At 41.8% G+C, this 13,091-nt stretch overlaps 2 pseudogenes; one reads left to right on the top strand and one right to left on the bottom strand.

The window, feature by feature from the left end:
* The window catches only part of LOC117018574 (nibrin-like), a 27,045-nt pseudogene continuing 13,954 nt past the window's right edge, over positions 1-13,091 (bottom strand).
* Positions 9,481-9,811, top strand: LOC117020876 (10 kDa heat shock protein, mitochondrial-like; annotated as a pseudogene).

Raw genomic sequence — 13,091 nt, forward strand, 5'->3', positions numbered from 1 at the left:
TTATCTTCTCCTTTTCACACTAGGGTTGTATCTAAAGAGACCATCAGCAAGAGAGTCTTCTTTTGCATGTTGATTTTGCCCCTCCATTTTCTGCCTTAACCACTCTTCTACTCTGTATTCTTTCGAGCATATGAGCTATTAGATCTGATCCTTCAATGCTCTGTGGAAGTTTGCCTGCTCCAGGAAATGTGGACTTTCTGAATTTCCTGAAATTCTTTAGTTGACTGTAATCATCATGTACACCGGACGCACTTCCGGAGGCAGCGTTACTAACCACCAGGGACCTAAATGCCATCAGTAACACCTTCCGTGGAAGCATCTCACCATCATCCTGAGCCTGGCATTTGTTTGTTAGACAGATGGTTCTTCTTTAGTTGACCATAGTAATTCTTCCTTGAAAATTTCATTTTCTTGAGATATTTTGTTACTTTCTGATATTCTTTCACCGTTAAAAAAGCCATTTGTTTCTCTATCCAATCTCAGCTTTTTTCTAATGCTGACATCTTCCTCTTGTTTTTGAACTTTCACTGCTCTTTCTAACTCTGATTTTGTGTTCTTGAATAACTGTTTCAATACTTCATTTTCTATGGCTAAATCATCAATTTTCCTTTTTTCCGATCTTAGTTTTTCTGTAGAAAGAGATTTATTGGCAGAAATTTTCACATTGGATTTTAAATCGATATGTGTAAGTAAGTTATCTGGTTTCTCCCCACAGGCTCATCCTGAGATAGGTACCGCTCCTCAGTTTTCCATATTGAGAGTGTAGCAGGTTGTGATTGTTCTGAAAGAGAACAAGATATTTCCATTCTTGAGGACTTAATAAGAAATTTCTTGATTTTCTTTATCCCTTTCCCTACAGTGTTATTATTAAGAGCTTATTTGAGGAGGGGGGAAGTCTTTCACCTTCACAGTGGATATTTCTTGTGAAGGCGTTCTGAATTTTTGTTCCATTCAGGAGATTTTTATTTATTTTGACCTTTGACTCAAATCCATATGTGTCTTCTTGCTCTGACTGTGTCGGCTACATATGTCACAGTGTGACATATGGACACTTGGGGTCAGTTTTTCTTTGACTGACAAGCCTGAGGAAAGGGTTGGCCCTGGGATCATCATCTAGAACGCTGTACTGGGCTAGCCCTGAGGATCACAGTAATTCTCTGTAGTCGTAAAAATAACTGCCAATCCAATTTCTGCTTCACGCATAGTCTAAGACCCTGCTTTTCGGGCATATCCATAATTGAAAAAATCCATTTCTTCTGAGAGTCAGAAATTAAGATCTGTGAATTTGTTATTCCTACATGAACAACACAAGTTCCAGGAGCTGAATAGAAACTATCTTCCTCTTCATTTTCTTCTGTTATCGACCTAGCATCCCCTCCTCCAAAAACAACAGAATTTAATTTTTCATGCTGCTTGGCATTCAGAAATACAAATGTTTTTCCTTTGAAGATCTGTTTTCTCCCCGTCATCCTGACAGATCAATATTTTTACTTCCAATAGCTGGTTCATTAATAGGTGGGTAAAAACTTTCAGTTTGTGGAAGCTGTTTCTTGAATTGAACTGCTTTAAGAAAGTCAATAAAATATTCTGTGGACACCCACAAGTGAGTGCACAGATTGTTTTAATGGTAACTTTACCTGATATCGTGACAAAGTGAGTGCATCCTCCTGTCCAGTTGTCTACAGTAAGTCCTCCAAGTTGCAGTATAGCTTGATTTAAAGTGGTTTTCCAAGAGACATCTAAAAAAGAAGAGAATGCAACCAAAAGCTCATACTCTACTCTGGATTTACTTTCAAACACTCCAAAAGTAACTCTATATCCTATCTTCAAAGTTCAGGAAAGGCCATTTTGTATTTTTTTCCTCATTAAGGAAGGTACCATACTTAGAATTATCTTTTATGGTCAATACAGAGGTTTCACCTGTATGACTCAGGTTGGTTACAGAAAAGTTAGCCATTAACACAGCATGGTCTCAACTGATTGATCATTTTCAATTAAAATGCCACAGTTTTTCCTTCCAACAATGTACTCAACACCAGTCAAAAGTCTGTCGGTTTCTGTGTCTCCTCAAAGCTGGACACACGAGGCGTCAGAGCCCTTGCTGGCCACTCACTAGGAGGCTGTTCCTGAGGGGGCAGGGCCCAGCTCGGGGCCCAGAGGACTGCCCAACGTACCACCCCCTCCACCGTGCCCCAGGACTCTTTCTTACAGGCACCCAGCCTTCCCCACAACCGAGGGGCTCTGACATACAAACTGGCTTTGGTATTGCAACTGGGTAAGGATTTCTGAATACCGTTGACCCAAGATTTGCCCTTGACCCTGTCCAGAAGACCTAGCAGTTTTTATACCTTTGCATATGCAACGCCTAATGCCCGGGTGAGGGGACTGCCTCTGATCCCTCTGAGGAGACCGGTGAGACAATGGTTAAGCGGGGTGCACGTGCTGATACATCCCGATATTCCCATCCTTCTGAGCTGCCTTCAGACACCTTCCTCCACTGTGTGCCCATGATGTGGACTTTACTGATCCAGGCGAGTGCTGTTCATAAGCTTTCGTGTATAACAAATCACCTGAAGAGCTGAGAGAAAGTAAAATACAGGGCTCAGGCCTGCAGAAGTAGAAGAATGCCTGGGCCTCAGTCGTTTTACCATAGTTCCCACCTGCTTCTGCCACACACAAGTACTGAGAACCATTGCTCCTCAATTTGGCCGCTCACTGGAATCACCTGGGGAGTTTTACAAACAATACTAGAACCCGAATCCCACTACTAGTCATACTTAATTGGTTTAAGGTGTAATGTGGGCCTGGGGCTATTTAAAAGCTCCCCAGGTGACGTAAAATGCAGACAAGTTTGAGAAACATCATTCTACCCCACAGTTGAATTCAGGTTTATTTTTTAATTTATTTTTCAATTACAGTTGTCATACAATGTTATATTAATTTCAGGTGTACCACATATGGTTAGACCTTTATATGCCTTATAAAATGGCCACCCTGATAAGTCTAGTACCCATACAACACCATACATAGTTACTACAATATTATTGACTATATTCCCTGCGCTGAACTTTACAAACCCAGCACTGTTTTTATAACTGGCAATTTGTGCTACTTGATCCCTTTCACCTGTTTCACCCTTCTCCCAATCTATCCCACTTCCATCTATCTGGTAACCATCAATTTGTCCTCTTTATCTATGAGTTTATTTGTTTTGTTTGGCTGTTTATTTTGTTCTTTAGATTCTACATTTAAGTGAAATCACATGGTATTTTTCTGTCTGACTTATTTCACTTAGCATAATACCCTCTAGGTCCATTCATGTTGTAGCAAATGATAAGACTTCATTCTTTTTTATGACTAAGTAATATTCCATTGCATATTCCAGGAGTGCCAAAAAAATGTACACAAGGTTGGTCAAGCAGTAATTCGCAGTAATCAGAAGTGTCTGGACGCTGATAGGAACTACTTTGAGCACCTCCTGTAATTGCAGAAGTCAAACGTGACTTCTATTCATCTTTTGTTATTGGTACGTATTGAGTATTACAATTTTAATACAGTTTTCCTTTCTTAAAATGTGTATACATTTTTTTGGCACCCTCTGTATGTACTTCTTTATCCATTTATCTATTGATGGGAACTTAGGTTGCTTCTATATCTTGGCTATCGTAAACAATGTTGCAATGAACATATGTCCTTTCAAATTAATGTTTTGGATTTCTTCAAATAAACACCCAGCAGTAGAATAGCTGGGTCATATGGTAGTAATATTTTTAACTTTTTGAGGAACCGCCATGCTGTTTTCCATAGTGGCTGCACCAATATGCAATCCTACCAACAGTGCATGAGGGTTCTTTTTTCTCCACATCTTCACCAACAATTTACTTGTTGATTTATTGATTATAGCCATTCTGACACGAGTGAGGTGATATCTCATTGTGGTTTTGAATTGCGTTTCCCTGATGATTAATATGTCTGTTGGCCATCTGTATGTCCTCTTTGGAGAAATATCTATTTAGGTCTTCTGCACATTTGTAACTTAGATTGTTTGGGGGTTTTGGGGTTAAGTTGTTTGAGTTCCTTATATGTTTTGGATATAAATCCCTTCTTGGGTATATTATTTACAAATGTCTTCTCCATTCATTAGGTTATATTTTCATTTTGTTGATAGTTTCCTTCACTGTGCAAATACTTTTTTAGTTTGATGTAGTCTCATTTGTTTATTTTTTTCTTTTGTTTCTCTTACTCAAGGAGAGAGATCAGAAAAATATATCACTAAGAGCAATATCAGTGAGTTTACTGCCTATTTTTTCTTCTAAGAGTTTTATGGTTTTGGAACTTACATTTAAGTCTTTCATCCATTTTGAGTTTATTCTTGTATGTGGTATAAGAAGGTGGCCTAGTTTCTTTTTTTTTTTTTTTTGCATGTATCTGTCCAGTTTTCCCAACACCATTTATTGCATAGACTGTCTTTACCCCATTGTATAGTCTTGCCACCTTTTTCATAGATTAAATGATTATATAGGTGTGGGTTTGTTTCCCGGCTCTCTATTCTGTTCCATTGATCTATGTGTCTGTTTTGATGCCAGTACCATGCTGTTTTGATTACTATAGCCTTATAGGATAATTTGTTATCATGTAGAGTAATGCCTCCAATTTTGTTCTCCTTTCTCAAGATTGCTTTCAAGATACAGTTCTTTTATGATTCCATATAAATTTTAGGATTATTTGTTCTAGTTTTGTGAAAAATGCCATTGGTATTTTCATAGAGGTTGCATTGATTCTATAGATTGCTTTGGGTACTATGGACATTTTAATAATGTTAATTCTTCCCATCCATGAGCATGGTATACACTTCCATATCTTCTTCAATTTTTGTCTTCAATGTCTTGTAATTTTCCAAGTACAGGTTTTTTACCTCCTTGGTTCCTTTTATTTATTCCTAGGTACTTTTTGATGCAGTTGTAAATAGGATTGTTTTCTTAATTTCTCTTTCTGAGAGTTCATTATTGGTATAAAAAAAAGCAATTGATTTCTGAATATTAATTTTGTATCCCCCTACTTTACTGAATTCATTTATTAGTTCTAATACTTGCGGTGGAATTTTTAGGGTCTTCTATATACAGTATCATGTCATCTGCAAATAATGACCATCTTATTTCTTCCTTTCCAATTTGATTGCCTTTTATTTCTTTCTCTTGTCTGATTGTGTGGCTAAAAATTCAAAAACTATGTTGAATAAAAGTGATAAAAAATAGACATCCTTGTTTTATTCCTAATCTTAAGGAAAAGCTTTTAGCTTTTCCCCATTGAGTATGATGCAAGCTGTGGATTTGTCATATATGGCCTTTATTATGTTGAGATATGTTCCCTCTATTCCCACTTTGCTGAGAGTTTTTATCATAAGTGGATGCTGGATTTTGTCAACTGCTTATTTTGCATCTATTAATATAATCATATTATTTGTATCCTTCATTTTGTTTATGTGGTGTGTCATATTAATTGATTTGCAGATATTGAAATAACCTTGAATACCAGGAATAAAGTTAACCTGATCTTGATGAATGATCTTCTTGATGCATTGCTGAATTTGGTTTGCTAATATTATGCTGAAGATTTTTGCACCTGTGTTCATCAGAAATATATTGGCCTATAATTTTTCTTTTTTGTAGTGTTTTTGGTTTTGGTATCAGGATAATGCTGGCCTCATAAAATGAGCTTGGGAGCCTTCCCTCCTCTTCAATTTTTTGAAATACTTTAAGAAGGATAGGTGTTAATTCTTCTTTGATTGTTTGATGAAATTCACTTATGAAGTCATCTGGTCCAGGACTTTTGTCTGTTGAGAATTTTTGGATTACTGATTCGATTTTGTTAGTAGTTATCAGTCATTTCAGATTTTCTGTTTCTTCCTGATTCAGACTGCAAGATGTTATGTTTCTAGGAATTCATCCATTTCTTCCAGATTATCCAATTTGTTGGCATATAATTGCTTGCAATATTTTCTTATAATCCTTTATACTTCTGTGGTGTTGGTTGTTACTTCTCTTTTACTTCTGATTTAATTCATTTGGTCCCTCTTTCTTTTTTCCTTGATGAGTCTGGTCAAAGGTTCATCAGTTTGTTTATCTTTCCAAAGAACTACTTTTGTTTCATTGATCTTTTCTATTGTCTAACACTCTCTATTTCATTTCTTTCTGCTCTGACTGTTATTATTTCCTTCCTTCTATTCACATTGGGCTTTGTTTGTAGTTCTTTTTCTAGTTACTGTCCTGCTGTCCTGCTGACACTTTATGTATATCAATATTTGTTTTATACACTTATGTGCTCCTATATTGAGTGAGTAGTGTTTACAAGAATTATATATTCATTGTATTAATCATTTTATCATTATTAAAAGCGCCTTTTTGTCTCATGTTGCAGCGTTTTAAAGTCTACTTTGTCAGATATAATCATTGACTAAAACATGATAAGAAAAGTAAGGCTTGGGGCCGGCCCTGTGGCTCAGGCGGTTGGAGCTCCATGCTCCTAACTCCAAAGGCTGCCGGTTCGATTCCCACATGGGCCAGTGGGCTCTCAACCACAAGGTTGCCAGTTCAACTCTTCGAGTCCCACAAGGGATGGTGGGCTCCACCCCCTGCAACTAAGATTGAACATGGCACCTTGAGCTGAGCTGTCTCCCGGATGGCTCAGTTGGTTGGAGCGTATCCTCTCAACCACAAGGTTGCTTCGACTCCTGCAAGGGATGGTGGGCTGTGCCCCCTGCAACTAGCAATGGCAACTGGAACTGGAGCTGAGCTGCACCCTCCACAACTAAGACTGAAAGGACAACAACTTGACTTGGAAAAAAGTCCTGGAAGTACACACTGTTCCCCAATAAAGTCCTGTTCCCCTTCCCCAATAAAAAAAAAAAAATCTTTAAAAAAAAAAAAAAGAAAAGTAAGTCTTAAAAGCAATATGATGGGAAAATAAAAATTTTGAACCTGAGGCAAGACAGCTGAGTAGGCAAACACTGTGCTTCTCTCCTCCTCTGACCATATTAAAATTACAACTAAATTATAGAATAATCAACCTGGAGAACCATTTGAAGACTAGCTGAGCATAAATCCTATAACTAAGAATATAAAGAAGAAGCCATGCTGAGACTTGTAGGAGAGGTGAGATACGAAACAGGCTGGCCGCACACCCAGTGGTGGTGATTCAGAATTGGAAGGGATATTTTGGCTGTGGAGGTCCCTCTAAAGAGCAAGGGGCTCCAGCACCACACTGGGCTCCTCAGCCCAGAGCACTGGTGCTGGGAAGAGGAGCCCCCACAATATCTGGCTGTGAAAAAGAGTGGGGATTCCATCCATCCTGGTGAGACAGAAGGCTGCTGGAAACCTAGGCATCCCCTTAAAGCGACCATACACAGATGCACTCTCCCTGGGCTTTGGCAAAGGGACAGTGATTCAGAAGGCTCCAAAGACATACAGAAAGACACTCAGTTGTGTGACTTCAGAGTCAGGACTGGAAGGACAGCTGCTATTGTCCCTGTGTTGAGAGCCCTACCCCCACACATTCAAATATGAATATGCTTTGGCCTGGTGAAATCCTCGCTCCACCCTGGTGACTCCCGGCAGTCCTGTCCCATCCAACTCTCACACCTTTGGAGACACTTTCGGTGATGGGCAGCCAGCCTCACCCCATGCACAGCAGATGCTAGACTGCAGTCAGCCCCGGTCCAAACTGCAGACTTACTTGGACAACTCTCAGGGATCCATGGGACCCAGGAGGTTGGCAGCTGGCCTTGATGTGCTCTGAGCCTTTTGCTGAGTGGCCACAGGCTCAGCAGTGGCACTAAAATGGAATCTTCATTAACCTGGTGAACATGATTCACCCCAGCCTGTGACTCCCTGAGACACTGCCTCACCCAACTTGCATGAGGCTCTTCCGTGACCAAGCCTTACAGGGAGCTGGCAGGTGGCAGCAGGCCTCATGTTGCCCTAAGCTTTTGGTTGAGCTGCCCCAGGCCTGCTACTGGTGGAGTCTGGCCTCAATTCACTGCATAATCTCTCCTACATGTCTCCATGGTCAACATAGGCAGTGACCAACTCAGCAGGATCGTGTTGTAGCACTACCAGGTAGTCACAGGCAGCAGCTGACATTGGCCTGCATGGGTAACCCCTCTCAAGAGGCCCCAGAACCAACACACCTGGTGGCTGACTTCAGACCACAACAGAGCACCACCTAATTATCCCCACAAGTGGCACATCCAGCAGTCTCAACAGGCACCAGAGCCCACTGGGGTGAATCCCACTCCATGGAGTCAGCCACTACACAGCAGCTCATATGCTGTGGGTGTGGCCAATCCTCACAGCTAGTCAGTGAGGGTCAACCCCAACACTGATATGCCAATAGCTATCAAGTCTCAACTACAACAGGGAATACATACAACCCACAGAAAAAACACTCCTGGATCACACGGCACAGGTGAACCGGGACACTGCGCCACTGGGCCCCACAGGGCACCTATTACATAAAGTTACATGGCCAACACTGGGAGGTATAACAAATCTACCAATAACATAGAAACAAACACAGAGAAGCAGAAAAAATTAGTAAACAAAGAAACATGTCCCAAATGAAATAATAGGACAAAACTCTAGAAAAAGAACTAAATGAGGGGCTGGCCCGGTGGCTCAGGCAGTTAGAGCTCCATGCTCCTAATTCTGACGGCTGTCGGTTCAATTCCCACATGGGCCAGTGGGCTCTCAACCGCAAGGTTGCCGGTTCAACTCCTCGAGTCCCACAACGGATGGTGGGCTCTGCCCCCTGCAATTAAGATTGAACACAGCACCTTGAGCTGAGCTGCCTCCCAGATGGGTCAGTTGGTTGGAGGGCATCCTCTCAACCACAAGGTTGCCAGTTCAATTCCTCGAGTCCCGCAAGGGATGGTAGGCTGTGCCCCCTGCAACTAAGATTGAACATGGCACCTTGAGCACCTTGAGCTGAGCTGCCTCCCGGATGGGTCAGTTGGTTGGAGCGCATCCTCTCAACCACAAAGTTGCCGGTTTGACTCCCACAAGGGATGGTGGGCTGTGCCCCGTGCAACTAGCAACGGCAACGGGACCTGGAGCTGAGCTGCGCCCTCCACAACTAAGACTAAAAGGACAACAACTTGACTTGGAAAAACAAAAAAGTCCTGGAAGTACACACTGTTCCCCAATAAAAGTCCTGTTCCCCTTCAAAAAAAAAAAAGTTTCTAAAAAAAAATAATAATAAAATAAAATTGAGAAACAGATACAGAGTTACCCACACAAGAAAAAGCTAAAAAAGTTCATCACCACCAATCCAGTCTTACAAGAAATAGTAAGGGACTTCTTCAAGAAGAAGGGTGGCGGGAGAACATAAATATAAATAATAAAATGACAATAACTCTGTATCTATCAATAATCACTTTAAATGTAAATGGTTAAATGATCCAATCAAAAGACATGGGGCCGCGGCGCGAGAGCAGAGTATGAACTGCTGCTGCCGGAGTCATGGCAGGACAGGCATTTAGAAAGTTTCTCCCCCTCTTTGACCGAGTATTAGTTGAAAGGAGTGCTGCGGAAACTGTAACCAAGGGAGACATTATGTTTCCAGAAAAATCTCAAGGAAAAGTATTGCAAGCAACAATAGTAGCTGTTGGATCCGGCTCTAAAGGAAAGGGCCAGTTAGGGTGAAAGTTGGAGATAAAGTTCTTCTTCCAGAATATGGAGGCACCAAAGTAGTTATAGATGACAAGGATTATTTCTTATTTAGAGATGGTGACATTCTTGGAAAGCATGTAGACTGAAGTAAATCACTACGGAAGCTGCACATTCCACTGAAGTTCTAAAATCTCATCATGTAAATAATTTCCATGTCTCTTTTATAATAAACTAATGATATTCAAAGCAATGATATCTAGTGTCTCTTAAAATTTAGTTCCACTGTACTGATACAAACATTTCCAAATAAAAATATACAAATAAAAAAAAAGACATAGGATGGCTGAATGGGTAAGAAAACAAGACCAATACATATGCTGTCTACAAGAGCGAGTCTCTTCAGATAAAAAAACACACAGAGATTGAAAGTAAAGGAATAGAAAAAGATGTTTCAAGAAAATGGAAACAAGCCAAAAAAATAAATAAATAGCTGGCTTACCACTACCTATGTCAGACGAGACAAAATAGACTTTTAAAAAAAGCTATAACAAGAGACAATGAAGAACCCAGTAATCCCACTTCTGGGTTTGTAGCTGAAGAAACCCAAAACCCTACTTCGAAAGGACATGTGCATCCATATGTTCATTGCAGCATTATTTACAATAGTCAAGATATGGAGTCAACCAGGGCATCCATGAATGGAAGACTGGATAAAGAAGAGGTGGTACATGTATACAATGGAATATTACTCAGGCATAAAAAAGAATGAAATCTCACCATCTGCGACAACATGGATGAAACTATTGTGCTGGGTGGAGTAAGTCAGACAGAGAAAGACAAATATATGCTTTCACTTATATGTGGCATCTAAAGAACAAAATAAATGAACAAACAAAACAGAAACAAACTCATAGATACAGAGGACATTTTGATGTTTGCCAGATGGGAGGGGGTTTGGGGTATGGGTGAAAGAGGGGAAGGCATTAAAAAGTACAAATTGGTAGTTACAAAATAGCCATGGGGGTGTTAAGTACAGCACAGGGAATATAGTCGGTAATATTATAGTAACTATGTATGGTGTTAGATTAGTATTGGATTGAGCGGGGTGATCACTTCGTAAGTTTTATAAATGTGTAATCACTATGTTGTACACCTGAAACTAGTATAATATTGTGTGTCACCTGTAATTGAAAAATAAAAATTATTTAAAAAATAATAAAATATACACTATTAAAACTGCTAGAAAATTCTATGTCTTGATTATATGCTTGTGACTCACATATTCAAAGCAAGATTAGCATGTGAAGAAAATGTTAATCCACTATTATTCAGTGTGTTAATGCACTGTGAAAGTCAAACTTAAAAATTCTAGATGCCTTGGGAGGCTGAAAAGCAGCTTAAAGTCAATTTCTATATGAAGAAATCAAATCATTTCAGGATGATATTAGATTTAGGATTTCATGCTTGTGATTATTAAAATGGAGCCATCCAATTCAATTAATTGAAAAGTGACACACTGTAAGTGAATCACTCCTGATGGATCCAGCCACCACTCTTCAACAATACTAACGAAGAAATCCTTGCAACTCTGGCCATTTCCAAAGTGAGGTCACTCTCCCATCAAGTTACCACGGGATAAATTTTTCTGGGAAAGTCCAGGGGAAGAAGCGGCTCTCAGGGAGAATAAATTAAGATGTTACTAATAGCCACACCAGTACTTAATAGTTGTATAGTTCTCAGTATGTGCCTGACAGATAGCAGGGAATCAACCAGGTGGTCTCACTGGTTCACTCTGACAGTCCCAGGACCACATCTCCCAGGAGAGACAGGAACAAGGCAGCACTGGGGCTGAGGAGAGTCAGAGCACCACCGAAGTCTCTGAGTTCGGCTCTGGTCTCCATCCTGAGGGCTGTGGCCAGGTGGTAGAGCCAAGCTAAGCAAAGGGCCAGCCCTCAGAGTCGCCCATCTTCCTGGGGCTCCACTTTCACTTTTGCTTTCCTTTTCACAACTTTTTTCAGGCTGTTGACCCCAAGAAGGAATATACTTGACAAGAAGGACTCTGTCATGCAGAGTGTCATGCGGTGTCTCTGGTCCCGCTCCCCACACAAGAACGCAGGACATGGTGAGGCCAAAAAGGAACACCCACAGAGCCACAGACAGGGGAGTCATACCACTATACTCCGCTGGTGGCTGGGTTGGAGACACAGGAAGCAGGAGCCACACGATCCGCAACTCGACATCCACTTCTCTGCCAACCAACCTCACCTGCTAACTGCAATCTGCCTCTCTACAATTCGCAATCCACACTCTGCTCTTGCTAGCCCAGCCACCATCTTCTTGCTAGCCCCCATTTTGCTGCTAGTGTAGCCACAGCAGTTTTATTAGTGGCCAATGGCTCAGTGGTTACAGCTGACGGCCAACTAGCCACAGCTGATGGCCATCCAATCACAGTTGATGACCATTTACTACCTGAGCCAGCACCTTCCCACGTGAGGCCGAGAGCCTGGAAACTGCACTCCTGGCTCTGTCCCCACAGACTCCTTATGGTTAACTGGGCCCTAGGTTCATAATCAGAGTCTAGCAGCCATTGTTTATAGAGACCTCTCACACACAATGCATGTGGGGACAGAGCCAGGAGGGCAGTTTCCAGGCTCTTGGCCTCACGTGGGAAGGTGCTGGCTCGGGTAGTAAATGGTCATCAACTGTGATTGGATGGCCATCAGCTGTGGCTAGTTGGCTCTCACCTGTAACCAGTGAGCCATTGGCCACTAATATAACTGCTGTGGCTACACTAGCAGCAAGAAAGGACTAGCAAGAAGATGGTGGCTGAGCCAGCAAGCGCGGATTGCAGCTAGCACTGCGGTCTGCAGCTAGCAAGAGGTTGGTTGTCAGAGAAGTGGACGGCAGATTGCAGATAGTGTGGCTCCTGCTTCCTGTGTCTCCAACCCAGCCGCCAGCGAGACTATAGTGGTATGCCTCCCCTACCTATGGCTCCGTGGGTGTTCATTTTTGGCCTCACCATGTCCTGCGTTCTTATATGGGGAGCGGGACTAGAGACCCCGCCTGACACCCCGCATGACAGAGGAGGGTCCTGCCTTAGTTTCCCTGCTGTTCTCAATCTCTGATGGGGAGGAGCCTGTGGGAAGTGCAGACTCAGAGCAAACGGCCAACAGATCTGAGAGCACAGCACCGAGGACATCAGTCGATTATCCTCCCTCTGGCTGAGGGCCCGGGACGTGCACTCTCGTGACTGCCACAGTGACTAGTGGAGGGGAAATGACAGACGAGAAAAAGGGAAGAATCGCTAGAGCAACACTTTAAGGAGACGAGAAGAGACAAGGTCTAGGGCACCAGCAGGCAGACTGGCTCTGGCCGGCAGCAAGGACAGTGAACCTGTGATAAAGGTCTGCAAGTGGACGGTGGTGG

Source organism: Rhinolophus ferrumequinum, chromosome 3 (genome assembly GCF_004115265.2).
Source record: "Rhinolophus ferrumequinum isolate MPI-CBG mRhiFer1 chromosome 3, mRhiFer1_v1.p, whole genome shotgun sequence".
In the NCBI taxonomy this organism is placed as follows: domain Eukaryota; kingdom Metazoa; phylum Chordata; class Mammalia; order Chiroptera; family Rhinolophidae; genus Rhinolophus; species Rhinolophus ferrumequinum.